The 13,931-nt window shown below is 35.2% G+C and overlaps 1 long non-coding RNA gene across 1 annotated transcript in view; it reads right to left on the bottom strand.

Moving 5' to 3' along the window:
• Positions 1-3,357: 3,357 nt before the first annotated feature.
• LOC115942946 (uncharacterized) overlaps positions 3,358-13,931 on the bottom strand; it is a 31,156-nt gene continuing 20,582 nt past the window's right edge. Inside the window, exons 3-4 of the long non-coding RNA XR_004077525.2 lie at positions 5,282-5,427; positions 3,358-3,443 (exon numbers count right to left, since the gene is read on the bottom strand). This is a non-coding gene — a long non-coding RNA (uncharacterized LOC115942946). The remainder of the gene's footprint in view (positions 3,444-5,281; positions 5,428-13,931) is intronic.

The raw sequence follows: 13,931 nt of genomic DNA, 5'->3' as shown, positions 1-13,931 counted from the left end.
CAAATTTGGCCTGAAAATGACTAGGCAAAATATCTCTCTTGGGCCACATACATGGAACTTGGTGCACAAATCATTTGGGGTTAGCTGAATTGTTATTTTCTCACCGAGACTGAAAAACTACTACCATTTCATAAAGAAGAAAAACACAGCGCAAGGTGAGAAGAAGAGATAATGGAGAGCAGTGGAATGAGAAGAGTCTTTCTTAATTATGCTGTAGACTCTCTCTGATGGGTCCTTTCCCTGCCCTGCACTGTGCAGAATTAACTAGTGCACAGTGACAGCCACAGATGACTCAGCCAGTGGTACACCACTAACACAGCTCTGCCTCTGAGACGTAAAGGAGGTGACTTTTTTTTTTAAGAAGAAAGGTAAAAAAAGAAGAAAGAAGTTTGATCAAATATGTACAAGATTTTTCTTCATTCCTGTTTATTACATATTCTCAGTTGTAAGGGGATTTCCCCCCCCATATAATTCTTTTTATTGATTTTTATATTAAAGCAATTGAAAGCAATGCTGTATCATTTTCTGGTATAATAGAGCCACAGAAGCATGACAGCAGACACCTCACTGGGGAAAATAGCATGTAAACGCTATACAAATTAGCCTCTTCTGATACAGTTAATAAAAGAAAATAAACACCTGCAGATGAGGAGTGAGAATTAAATAATACAATAAAGCTCAGTGCAAGAGTTTACTATAGTCTCTTTTTATTATAAATGACCGTCACTAAAATGATCCTAAATACCCCATTAAGGAAAACTTACTGGCTAATAGGTAAAGACTAATGAGGCAATAGAAAGTATAATTGGAGAACTTGCTACTTCAACCACAGAAAATTATACAAGTATGCACAACCAAATACCAGTGTCTGTCAAAAATTTTAGTTAACCCTTAAAAGCAAAAAATGTATGTATAATTCGTTCATTCACATGTATCACTTTATATGTGCAAGTGTTAAATTCTATGGAGATAAAAAAAAATAGGAATAACCAGTGGAGTTATAGGAGTACAGGAAAAGGATTCTTTACTTGTTATATGAAGCAGACCACTTCATTAAGACTGAGTAAAATATGAGAGGCCCTGGACCTTAGAAAGAAAACTCAAAATGGTAATGAGAGTCTATCTATGACAATAAATCTGAATAGAACAAGTGAATACCACCATTACTTTCCACATGTGCCTTTTTATTAGCTTCCTCCTACTGTGACCTCATGTTTCCCCATGGTCTTTGATTCTTGCACAGGCCTTATATAGATTTAATGTGTCTTGTTCCATTAGCCACATCTTCAACTCTGCTTCCATGAAAGGAACATGAATGAGTTTTGCATTTTGATAATAATTCTTCAGTATCCAATTCCTGACCCTCCCCTGATTTTCAGCTTCATTACCCTCACATTTTGCTGACAGGTGGTAGTGGTTTGCCTTGAAATGCCATCAAGATAAAATAAATGAAAACAAATGTAATTCAAGATATGTGATAAGTACCCTAAGCGATAAACAGAATGCTATGGGGCTTTGGGCTGGAAAATGCCACTCTTAGGGAAATCCAGGAAAACTTAGTTCAAGACATACAGTGACATCAGAACTTAAATCTGTGAATCTCAAAATATGTTAGCAAAAAGCTGCCTCAAGTTATTTAGGGGAGAAGTTTTTATAAACCTAACAGAAAATTCTGATCCACAAAGCCCTTTGACAGCTTAAGAATGGTTTATATACATAACTATGCCCAAGGATACACATACAGAGAATTCTCACGTTTTGTTCAGACGAATTCACAAATGTGCAGATGGGCTTTACAATGTAAGCCAGTTATTCCAGCTTGAGTGCTTTCTTACACACAAGTTGAAATTATTAAATTGAAGTTAACCCTAGTAGTACTTGATCTAAAGAAAGTTGGGGGTATTATTATATTCACATCAATCAGGATATGATAATTTAAAGAAAGAAAAAACAAGGGTATGTTCTCATGCGTTTAGATGTAATCTTCAATTTTACCAGTTACATGTTTCTTGGGAACAGGAGGATGAGAATTTTCACTTTTAAATCATTGCAGGTAATTCTGAATCAGCAGATTCTTAGATCTCCTGTTGAGAGACAGACCTGCATAGCATCCATCTGTCTGCCTCTGGGACTATGCTGGCCTGGTGGGGGCAACTGATAGGGGGCAACTGATAGGGAGAGGGAATCTCAGACTTACCTGATTTGTATAGATATGTCTGAGGAAATAGCCCATCAGGAGAGAATTTGTACCAGGAATTCAAAAGAATAGAGTTCGAGGTTAAGGCCCAGAGTAGTAAATGGTCATGAGAACTGGACATGTAAAACAGAGGAGGAAGTGGAGAGCCAGACCAATGATAGTGAAGGGAAAGAGAGCAAATGGGAGCAAAGGAGAAGGTGTGGTAGAATATCATGGAAGAAATCAGTGAACTAACTCTTCCTTATAAACAACTCCTAGCATACAGAATGGAGCACCTAAGAATTGAGGCTGGTCCCTACATATTATGTGTAAATAAGAGTAGATGCTAGGGAAATCCTTTTGTAGAATTTATTTACATTAACAGAAATCTGAATAAATCATGGGGATGGGTGAAGACTGAATTAACAAGATTATAGTGTATCCTAGGAAAACTTGATTGAATGATTGGTTGAGGCATTCATTCATTTACTCAGTAATCCAACATGTTTAGCACATGTTCCAGGCACCCTGTGAAACTGGGGATTTATCAGAGGAAACGACTGGCAAATGAATATGTTTTTTAGCTGAAGTCTGCTTTGTCATGATTTAGTTTTAAGTATGAAAATAATAAAGCCGATTGTGTGTAATAGGATTCAGTTCCATTTTGGAAACATACTAACTAGTCAAAATGAAGTATTGTTAGATAGCAAACAAGTAGTATAATTCAGATTTAATTGCCAAGTGAGTCAGTTATCCATTAGCTTTTAAAATGGAAGATATGAGTAGCATGGGTTATTGATGTCTGTAAGATATTTCTCAAATAATCGTTTTCTCTTTCTCAGTATAATATCTCTTGGAATTAAATAAATGGTGAAATTACTGCACTGGAAAATTATCTATATGATTAGCAAGAAGTAGAAAATGTAAAATTGTGAGGTGGTCAAAACCTAAAACAGTGAAGTGGCCAAAAGACAGGAAATGGGAAGACAAACACCTCAACTATCTTGTGGGATGGTGCTCCTAGTTTTTGCCGCAACAGTGTCTACTGCTGGGAGCAAGATCCTTGTGGGCATGTCTCCTGACCTGTCTGAGTTAGACAAAGCAGGGGTCTATTGATTTAAGGGTTGCAGAGACTGGTAGAACCAGCCTCTCCTTAAGGAAAGAGTGGGAGTCAGGCAACATAGATTTGTCCTTACCGCCATATCCATTGGTGGAGGGATTCTAACCGTAGAAGAGTCTGTCATTCCTTTAGTTTCATATCTGGAATCTAGGGAGGAGGAGGGTTGTGAATAAAAACTGAGAGATCTGTGTTCACTAGAAACTGCCATAATTAAGGAACAAATAGCACCGCTTGGGTGCCTGTTGCAAGGTACTGCATTAAAGGAAAGAGAGTGGAGGGGACGGAAGGGGAGAAGAGGAGACACAGAGTAGGACGAAGGAAGGAAGGAAGCATTTGGCTCTGTTTTGCCACAGGATTCATTGGCACTTCAGCTTCGTAAACACTGCAGTACTTGAGCAGCCCCAGCAAAAGAGGCGGCAACGGTACCAGAGGTTGAAGCTGGAGAGTGTGGCATAGGCAGCCCTCTTGTGCAGACCTAGTAGATCATGCACATGGGACTCAGGGAATGGCAGCAGTGCCTGTCAGAAGCCATGCTATGCTTGACGAATCTTATTACGAAGCATGTGCTAGAAGCCCTTCGGGAGTTCCGGAAGTTCTGAAATGGCGAGGACAATATTTACAATGCTTCAGGACTCTAATAGCAGGTGGGAACTGGATCATACAAGCCAAATATGGGCTACTTATGTCAAAATGACCCATTTATTATCAGTCAGCCCACTGGATCTCAACAGCAACTGAGAAACAAGGGTTGCACCACACATATAATCATCCCTACATCGGGGCGCCTGGGTGGCTCAGTCGTTAAGCATCTGCCTTCGGCTCAGGTCATGATCCCAGGGTCCCGGGATCGAGCCCCACATCGGGCTCCCTGCTCCGCGGGAAGCCTGCTTCTCCCTCTCCCATTCCCCCTGCTTGTGTTCCCTCTCTCGCTATGTCTCTCTCTGTCAAATAAATAAATAAAATCTTTAAAAAAAAAAAATAATAATCATCCCTACATCAATGAAATGTGAATATTATGGCTCTGTTGAGTAGTGTGGAGAAACGATGGTGTAAATGTTTTAAAACTAATTCAGGAGAGAGCTGTATAAGCTTTAAAATATCAAGACCTTAAAAAAAATAAAATAAAATATAAAGACCTTTAGCAGTGAAAATTTTCAGTGGATGCCACATATATATTTAATATAAAGAAAGGGTAAGCGAGAACTAAAACAGTATTAGGCAATAGATACTAGAGTAAGTAAAGAAATAATTCTGGAAACAAACCAATATCTAGATACAATTTCTGTAACAGCTAATGCCAAAGGGGAACATAGCTTACAGAAGTCAACGATAGACTTAAACCCAGGGCATTGTCGTTGACCAGAAACTTTGTAAATAAAAAAATTAGAATTTTCTTGGAAACAAGCAGAAAGTCAAAAGTTAATTATTGAGCACTTGATAATATTACATCCTGGTATGTTATCTCTTTTAGATTTTGCCACAATTCTATTATTATCCTTCCTTCTCTTTCTACTTCTGATGTTTTCTTTCCTTCTTTATCCCTCCCTCTTTTTCTGTTCTTCTCTTTCCCCTCTCCCCTGCCTTTTTTCCTGCTTTCTCTCTCCCTTTTACCTGTCTCCTCTCAGAAATGCCCAATCAAAGGCCTGGATCATCTTTTTCAGGGATAAGTGGCAGGTTCCCTCCAAAAGTCAGCATGCTTCCGCTTCCACACACCTATTTTGTAGTATTAGTCATTGGCAGGGATAGGTTCAGGGTTTAAAGGGAAAGAAGCAATCCTGGGATGGTCATCGTGGAAAAATCGTCCATGCAAAATTAATGTGTTTCAGTGATATTTAATCCCAATAGCTTTGTAATATAGGTCCTATATTATTGGACTCAAATATTTATTCCTAAAATGTTTAATGTTGTTCTGTCAAAAAGAAAACTAATAAAAAACAATTATCTGACTTTTACTTTATTGACTCCAGTAAGCTACATGAATTTACCTCTTCACAAGCATGTGAGGTGTTCCTCGTTATTTCTCCAAGCTCTTCATATGGTCTTGACCATATTGCAGCATTAAAACCCTGTGCTTTCAGTTCAATTTAGGTTCCATCATGTTTTGTCTTATAACTGAACAAATGTAGAGACTCTAGAATGACACAAGGAACAGGAAACAGAATAAACAAAGAATTTAAAAGGAGACATACATAAAGTCTAGTCATTTGGATTTATTTTGCCACCAAATTCTGATATCCTTTCATTGTTTTACTTTTCTTTGTAATATTTATCACAGTAATATATACCTAGTATATATTTTATTTGTTTTTCTTGTTGTCTGATTCTCCCTACTAGGAGGTAAGCTCCATGAGGATAAGGGTGTGTGTGTTTGGGCAGGGTGATGGAGCTAACTGCTATTAACACCTTGTATCTCACAGATAGCAGGTGATCAACAAATACATGTTGAATGAGTCAATCTCACTTTTTGGAATTTATGATTACTCTAATGTGCTAAACATTTGCTAAGCAAATTATTAATACAAACAAGGTTAAAAGAAAAAGAATAGCAAAAATTTGCTTCCAAACACTTCATAGATGGTAATTTTTCATGGGAATGAAAAATTACTTAGAAGTCATTAAATTCATCATTATGTGAAAAAAGTAGGTTCTCTCTGTGTGTGGTAGAATACAGACTCAAAGGTTGCTTCAGTATTATAGGTCTTTTAAAATGTTCTAGAATTCAGATGTCCATCATCATTCCAAATGACTTTTTCATATCTGAGAGGATGATTAAACCCAAAAGCATGTGTAGGGTTAGATTACTAGGCCATATTAATTCACCAAATGTTTTCTGAGAGTCTACTGAGTAAAAGGCCCTTAGTTACATGTTAGGTAAATAAAAAATGAAAAAGACCTATTATTCTTCAGAGAAAGCAAAAGAGAGAGCATGAATTCACCCTGAAACAAAGCAATATGGAAAAAGGAAAAGGCAATAATAGAATAATAGAACTGCTCCTACGCACTTAGGATGAATTGGATTTTAACAGAAGGATGCAAAGGGCAAGGACGTACCAGACTGAGGAACAAGCATGAACAAAGGCATGTGTTGGTGGAAGTGCATGGAGTTGCTTGGGAACCTGAATACTTTGATATGACTGGAATGCAGAGTGTGTGTAGGCATGAAGTTTTATTACAAATGGAATTGTTTTCTTGAATGTGCAGGATATTTGAGCAGAAATTGTTAAGTAACCTGCCTCCCTACATAGGAAGAGTCCCCTTCTAACTTTGCCTTCTTACTCCAAGATTTTATGAGACCCTTTGGTAAATACATAGGACAAATGCATTCTGGAATCACAAGAGAATGCAAGTTGAGATTTGGAATTCCCATAAGCAGAAGCAATAGATACAGATTTACCAAGACAGTTTATAGTTGGTCAGCTTATCAGTTATTAAGTCAAAGACATAAGTGGTTGTAGAGGGATCTGCTAGATGAATCACATGTTAGAACATAGAGAATAAGGAGAGAGAGACTTTCATTCCCAATGAAATAAAAAAAAGTCTGAGAACCACTGAGTTCTTCTATGCTGCAAGTCTTCACATTTGTGCTTAACATAATGAATACATGAGTCATGTTTCTAGTCACCATTCTAGGATCAACAGTATTATTTTTCTTTAGTTAATTTAAGTTGCGCTCTTTATAAGGATTCATAGTGTGTGCAATAATAGTTTCATCTTAGAGTTATCATTCTTGTCAAATTCACTAAGAAATATCTTTCTCTGGCTTCTTAAAATAACTTTTATTGTTTTTTTCTAATACTGATTATGATAGTAATACATAATGATTGTATAAATTAAAAAAAATAAGTACAATAAGTTAGAAAAAATACCTGAAATACCATAGCTGCTATTATTCTGGCATATTATCTCGCAGTGGTGTTTTTTTTTTTCTTATGTTCTGTGAATAGTCAGCATGAAACAATAGTTAGCATGAACAAAACGTGGAGACACATGCACTTACAGGCATCCCAAACTAAAACTGCTATATAAATTACTTTTATTTAAAAAAATATATAAGGGGCACCTGGGTGGCTCGGTCGTTAAGTGTCTGCCTTCAGCTCAGGTCATGATCCCAGAGTGCTGGGATCGAGCCCTGCATCAGGCTCCCTGCTCAGCCAGGAGCCAGCTTCTCCCTCTCCCACTCCCCCGCTTGTGTTCCCTCTCTAGCTGTCTCTCTCTCTGTGTCAAATAAATAAATAAAATCTTTAAAAATATGTGTGTGTGTGTATTCACATCAATTATGTTTTCTTCAGAACATAAGTTTTTAATTAGTGCATAGGATTTTTATATATAAGTATACCATAATTTATTTAACCTACCTCCAGTCCTTAGTCATAGGTTTTCCTTAATTTTTCATATTAAAAATGTAGTGATAATGTTGTACATAAATGTTTAACATATCCAGTATCATTTCCTTATGATAAAATTGCAGGGTAAAGGGTTTGCTAAATTTTAAGGGTTTGGACACACATTGCCAAATTACGTTTCAGCTGAGCATGAGTGATTATTTCCCTGAATACTTTCCAACACTTGATATTGTAACTAAAAACAGAAGAAAAAAATCTTTGAAAATGTGGTATATTATCTTAATGTTATTTTGACTATCTTCTTTATTACTATTGAGATTGAACATTTAAAATGTTTATTAATCATTTATATTTCTTTATTTGTAAAGCAGGTGTTTTTTGGGGCACCTGAGTTTTATTGATTTCTAAGAGCTCTTTAAATGTAAGTAGCAAGCCTTTATTATATGAATTCTTACTTAGAATCACAAAAATGCAGTTCTACCCATCATTGATGTAGTATAATATGGACACATTTTCACATTTACATCAAGTAAGTTATTTTTAAAATAATTAATAAAAATAGAAAAACTCCACTTTGAAAATAAGATATATTCCACAATTCTCATGACAAACAAGTCTTAATTGTTCCACTAGAGATTTTCATACTAGTCTTTCAAGTTATAAATAGCAATAAAAATGATAATTAACTCCATAAACCTGCTAGCAATCAGAATGAAAATCAGAGGATGAGATTTACTTAATCAGGAGAGCAATGACTAGGATTTTTAGTTGCCAAACCAAATTTCATACAAAACTATAGGGAAATATGACTGAAAATGAGCACAACAGGGAAAGCCAGGGGTGCAGATGTAATTAATTTTACTTTTCTTTCACATTTTTGATCAAGATTATATTGCTCTAGAAAGTCACTGATTAAAAATAAATTATTCTGATAGCTTTATTAGAACTTATATATTTAGTGATGAGCTACCAAAATTTTTAAGATAGATTTGGTTTTAGATCTGTGAGTTGGTTATTGCTTTGCGCTTTGGCTTGATTGGTTTAATTATAGTCCTTTGGACACTGGTACTTGTGTAAAATTTGACTTCTAAGAACAAAATATTCAAACAGAAAATCAGGACCTAAGCCATCTTCCAGAAATCTCTTTTCTATAGCATTGTTAAGTTCAATTTGAAAACTGCATTAATCACACTTAACTTTTACCTTCTCCCCTCTTCAGTTACTTCCTTCATGAGAAAAACCCCTGAGTACCAGAAGGATGCCTTGTAGGTAAAGATTCTTCCTCATGCTTCCATTTCTGAGTCTAGTTCAGACCCTTAGTTAAAAGCATCCACCCAGATGGTTAAACAAATTGTGATGTGTTCATACCATAAAATACTATTTAATGATAAGAATGATATACAAATCAAATGCATCACAAAGCCATTATGCTCAGTGAAAAAAAGCTCATGTAAAAGGTCACAATATGACTCCATTATTGATATAACATTCTTAAAATGAAAAATTATAGAGATGGAGAACAAATCAGTCAGAGGTTAGGGATGGTGAAGGGAGGAGTGGATATGACTGCAAGGGCTAGTGATGGGATAGTTCTATATCTTGATCGCAGTGATGTTTGCTTGAATCTACATATATGATAAAATGGCATGGAACTATATGCATACATTGTATGAATGTCATTTTCTGAGTTCGGACATTATAGCATAGTTAAATAAATGGTAATTATTGGGGAAACTTGTTATACAAGATCTCTCTGTACTGTCTTTATAATTCCTTGTAAATCTATAATTATTTCAAAATTAAAAAGTTTTTAAAAATCTACCCAAATTGGGGAGGGGGGTTGAAGAGAGCCTTTCTGAAGGTTCCAGGGTGAAAGAATAGCTTAAACAGTATACAAGCCAAATCTGTTCTTAGAAATAAAAAGAAAACAAGAAACTGCATGCACAAAAGTGTATGTTCATAATTCTCATTTTTGAGGTTTAGAAAATCATGTATGTATATATTTTGACTAGCAATTTTATAATGCATAACTTTAAATGTAAGTATCATCTAATGTATTATATTTTGTACTTTTTATATATCATAGACTTTCTTAGTCAATATATACTGTATACTTTTTACCATACATAATATATAATTTTCCTTAGGAAGTTTTTCTTCCTAAATTTAAGAAAGGTTATCATGGTAACCATAGAAGTCCTTCAGAATTTTAAAGGGGGTGTTGTCTACAGACCTCTGAGTGGAATCATCAATTCTAAAATGTAACTAAAACTATATAAATCTAAAATTTTGATTTGAAGATGTAGTTCAGCATGTTCATTAGCTTTCAGATAAACTAAATTTAAATAAACTTGAAATCCTGATTTAAAGGTATAAATTAGGATGTTAGTTCACTTTTGTGTAAACTGGATTTATATAAACATTAAATCTTGATTTAGAAATGCAGTTAAGGATGTCAGTTGGTTTTTGCATGTGTGTATTTGTGTATAATTTGCATGATGTGGCTAATTATGTAATTTGCATATTCTGTCACTTAATAGTTGGATGACCTGGGGGCAAGTAACCATAAGCTCTCTACATTTCTGGAATATGCAGATGACAATAATACCTGTTTTACCTTCTTCACAAGGTACAGCACTAGAGAAAGGTTATAACTGTTCCTAATAAAAATAATTGCAACAAGGCTATTCTGTTAACCTGTGGAATGTGATCTGTTGAAAAGCATACCTTACCCACCTCTAAAGAAGAATTTGAATGAGGCACAAACCAAAGATTCACCTGACTGGATCTAAGTAAATAGCATCAAATGAAACTCTCAAGCAGATAAGGTAGAAATAAAGTTGTCCTCTAACAATGGCACAGGACATGTATGTTTCTTCTGTTGTGATAGCTGTAATTTTATGCGCCCATTTGTGAAATTATTTTCTTCCTTATAGTATCCAAACTTTCAAGTTACACTTACTCATTTGAAAATTGTTTATTGACTCTAATCTTAGAAAATAATAGTAGCATTATTTATAACAGCAAAAAAAGTATAAACAGACTAAGTGTTCCACAAGTGGAGGATGGGTAAACAATATTTATAATAATCGTATGTATAGAATTTTCAGAAACATAATTGAAAAGAACCAAAATATGCATGCTATCCTCTCAACTGTATAAAAATATGGTTTAAAAATTTAGAGTGTCAACATCCATTCATGATAAAAATTCTTAACAAAGTGGGTATAGAGGGAACATATGTAAACATAATAAAGGCCTTATATGACAAGCCCACAGCTAACATCCTACTTAGTGGAGAAAAAGCTTGAAAGTTTTCTTTCTCAGATCAGGAAGAAGACAAGAATGCCCATTCTTGCCACTTTTATTCAACATAGTATTGGAAGTCCCAGCTAGAGGAATTATTCAAGGAAAATTCCAAGTGGCATCCAAATCAAAAAGGAAGAAGTAAACTAACACTATTTGCAGATGAGATAATATAATACATAGGAAACCCTAAAGACTCCACTAAAACACTCTTAGAACTAATAAATTCAATAAATATGCAGGATACAAAATCAATTTACAAAACAGTAGTGTTTCTATATACTAATAATGAATTATCAGAAAGAGAACATAATAAAGGCCATATATGATAAGCCCAGAGCTAACATCCTGATTTCAAACTATATTACAAAGCTATAGTAATCAAAATAGTATGGTATTGGCATAAAAAGAGACACATAGATCAAAGAATCCTAAAATTTGTATGGAACCACAAAAGACCCTGAATAGCTAAAGCAATCTTGAGAAAGAACAGAACTGGAGGCATCACACTTCCTGATTTCAAACTATATAGTATCCAAAACAGTATGGTATTATTGGCATAAAAACAGACTCCTAGATCAATGGAACAGAATAGGATAGCTCAGAAATAAACCCACACTTATTCCGTCAATTAATTTACCACAAAGGAGCCAAGAATATACAATGGGGAAAGGATAGTCTCTTCAATAAATGGTACTGGGAAACTGGAGAGCTGTATGCCAAAAAATAAAACTGGACCACTATATTACATCATACATCATACATAAAAAAATCAACTCAAGGAACACCTGGGTGGTTCAGTTGGTTAAGCGTCTGCCTTCATCTCAGGTTATAATCCCAGAGTCCTGGGATCAAGTCCCACATTGGGCTGCCTGCTCAGCAGGGACCCTGCTTCTCCCTCTCCTCCTTGCTCCTGCTCTCTGTCGCTATCTCTGTCTTTCTCTCTCAAATGAATAAATAAAATCTTAAAAAAAAAAATCAACTCAAAATGGATTAAAGTCTTGGATGTAAGACCTGAAACCATAGGAGTCCTAGAAGAAAACGTAGGTGATAAGCTCCTTGACAATGGTCTTGGCAATGATGTTTTTGATTTTGACACCAAAAGCAAGAGCAACAAAAGCAAAAATAAACACGTGGAACTACATCAAACCAAAAAGCTTCTTTACAGCAAAGAAAACCAGCCCCCCCCCAAAAAAACACAACTGAAGGGCAATCAATGGAATGGGAGAAATTATTTGCAAACCACGTATCTAATCAGGTGTTAATATCAAGGAACTCTTAAAACTCAATAGCATAAAAACAACCCATTTAAAAAATGGTCAAAGGACCTAAATAGACACTTTTCCAAAGAAAACATATAAATGTCCAACACAAAAGATAAATATGTGAAGCCCTGGATGTATTAATTAACTTGAAGGAGTAATCCTTTACAATGTTTACACATATCAAATGATTATGTTGTATACTTTGACTGTTTTACAACTTTTTAAAATTCTACCTCAATAGAGCTGGAAAAAAATATCAGTGTGGGCATACATTTAAGTAATATGTAGGTTATGGCTATAACTAAAACTGAAGGTTTTAAAAGGAGTTGCTTCTAAATAAAGATGTGAAGGTATGGGATATGGGGATAATAGTTTCTCAAAATTAGCTATCTGCCATTGGATTTTCTAATCATATTTATAGACTAATTTGATTAAAAACATTTAAAGTAAATGTATTTAAGAAAATAAGGCAGTTTTAAAATTCAGTGACACCTAAATCAGTCTTTTTTTAAAATCAGTCTTAAAAAAGAGTATTTTGGTAAACAAACCTATTTCCAGATACTTATTCTTATTTGCATGACTCTTATACCCTGCTTATCCAGACCTTTGCGATGATGTTTTTCTCTTGCCTGCCTGGCCTTCAGTGATTCTGTTTTCTGTTCAATATCTGAACTCTAGTCCTTAACTTTGCCTTTCTGTAGACTCAGGTTTGGTTTTACACTGATCCTTATACCTTGAACATTCCCTAGTAGGATGAAACTGAGAGTTTTCAGCAACTGTCTTGAAGGCTTGTTCTGGCTTGGTTCTCACTCTTAGCCTGCACCATCCTTACATCTGAGAACTATGTTTTGTTATTTATTAGGCCATATATTTCATAAAAGAATATGGCATCATGAAGAAATCATGGTTTAGACTTGACTGACCATGTCTAATTTCTCATGTTAAAATTTATTTCTGACCTCATCAACAGAGAAGGGAGCCAAATAGGAAGCATTACCTCAAGACCATCTATCTCGCTGATCCAACAGAGAAACAATCACCAACTGTAATGCCTACAGCTTGCCTTACACTTCCCATTCCCAGGAACATGTATTAAACCAACAATGTTGTTTTACTTCTGATGGAAAGGGTCAGTAACACAGTCTTCTTAATTTCTACTCTCAAGCAGGCCAAAATAAAGGGCACAGGCTTCTGACTGATGATATTTTGATTACACAAATTTGAACATGCCCACTTGAAATAGTTAGCGAGGTAAATCTTCCATGTCCATTAAGATTGTAGATGATGCTGCAAAGTTATATTGAAGTGTAGGACACTCAGCACAAATATTTACAGCAGGCTAAATTATTGATTTCTAAATGAATTACCTTGTAGGTAATGTAGAAACTAAGAAATAAGGGTCACATTCCTCCTGTGAGATCTCCCTTGTAAAATTATCCCAAATGTAATAATACCACATTATTGACTTAAGCACACTCCCAGTGACATGCCATAGCTGACCTGTCATTTTTATCCTACATGATGCCAGCCCTAATAAAATGACACTTGTGAATGTAAATTAAGCTCACAAAGGGGACAGATTGCATGATTCTGGTTTCTCTCAGATGCCTGTAGGCTATCACAGGTTCCATATGTGAAGTAATTATGTTCACTGAAGGAAAGAATAAATGCTGTCAAATTGTGTACTGAGAGAGAAAGCAGCTATTATATTTCAGTAGTCG

The sequence above is a fragment of the Leptonychotes weddellii genome, chromosome 4, assembly GCF_054177405.1.
Source record: "Leptonychotes weddellii isolate Sample4059 chromosome 4, ASM5417740v2, whole genome shotgun sequence".
NCBI classification, from domain to species: domain Eukaryota; kingdom Metazoa; phylum Chordata; class Mammalia; order Carnivora; family Phocidae; genus Leptonychotes; species Leptonychotes weddellii.
Note: the sequence above shows the minus strand (reverse complement) of the source record. Positions and strands in the feature narration are given on the sequence as shown.